Genomic DNA, 1,468 nt, shown 5'->3' with positions numbered 1-1,468 from the left:
AAGAGATACTAGTATCCCCAAGGGAAGACGTACTCTCTGCAGTCTCACTGCAACTTTCTGGTAACAACCTTCATTCCCCTCTACAGATGACACCTTCATAAAATCCAGATAGGATTGGGAAATTCCTGGAATCAGGAAACAGGCAATGGCCCACAGATCTTTTAAGGCAGTAGGCAGAAGCGTATCCATCAAGAGCAAACGATGATCACTGTGAACAATGAAGATAACAATTAATGTAAGATCTATTTCGTAACTTAAATTACATCACAGTAAAAAAATTTAAAACCCCTGCTATTATAAGCACTGAAGTTATTTCAGAAAGTAACTGACAGACAAAAGCAAAAAGAAAAATTTGAATGAATGCGTCAGACCTCTGGAGATTGAATATTGCATCCCAGTGCTTCTCTGTCAGATTATTACCATTCTGCCTCTCATCTAAAACTAGGTACCTCCATTGTACTTTCATGAATGCGTCATAGTCTTTAAAGAATTGCTTGTAGGAGGCAATACATACATTAAAGTTGTTAGGGTGAGTCCATTCCTGCAACATAAAAACACAAAAATCCTAAAAGCTTTTTTAATGGCTTTCAGAGCAAAGAGTATTAAGTGTCTCCTCTTCCAAGATTAAAATAGATTATCTTGAGCTTTATCCCAGTGCAGTTCTTCAATGTTTTCAAACTCCCAAAAGGGAAGAGAATGCTCAGTTTAACACTCTGGTTGTGATGTTTGAAACATTATATAAAATATCCTTAACAGAAACTGCTTTTTTTTTAAAGAAGAAAAAACTTTTCCTACAAAACACAGTAGACCAAGTTTCCTAGCCATCCAAAACCAACTGGCAATGAAAAGTCATCCTTCCTTATACATTTTTAAATTGTTCCTTGAAGAGTTTGGACGTGTTTCCGAATACTTGTACTTGTTGTTACAGGTTATCAATAGTATTCAAACTTAACAGATAAATTCTAATCTCTACGATTCATATGTGTCAATCTTTAGGTAAATTCTACCCAGAATTATCAAAAACTGTTATGGACTGGATTGCAGAAGCTGTCAAATGTGTGAATCGACATCCTAATATTTACTTTCAAAGGAAAATAAAAAATTAGAAGCACAAGACACAAAGTTAAAATTGCAAGAATGAAAGGAAAAGTCACAGAACTAAAGGAATAAATATGCTCAAAGCTATGGCAGTTTTGTTAATTGTCTTCTGCTCTGCTCAGGTCACAAGGCAAGACAAAGTTATTACATGATTTATATGAACCAATTCTACAAACTTAAGGGAGAAGTGAAAAATCACTAGTAAATAAAAGATTATATGAAGGACTCCAAGGAAAGAAATTGAAAAGTAACTGGAAAAGACACATCATCCCGAAAGGAGGGATAAAAGCTGTATGTTGTAAAAGCACTAATGGAGGAACCCAAGAAGTTCCTTGTAACTATGGAAGTTGAAGATACCAAAATTAGGGGG

Source organism: Egretta garzetta, unplaced genomic scaffold (genome assembly GCF_000687185.1).
Source record: "Egretta garzetta isolate BGI_Z169 unplaced genomic scaffold, ASM68718v1 scaffold25, whole genome shotgun sequence".
Taxonomy (NCBI): Eukaryota; Metazoa; Chordata; class Aves; order Pelecaniformes; family Ardeidae; genus Egretta; species Egretta garzetta.
The sequence above is the reverse complement of the archived record's forward strand: the minus strand, read 5'-3'. Positions refer to the sequence as shown.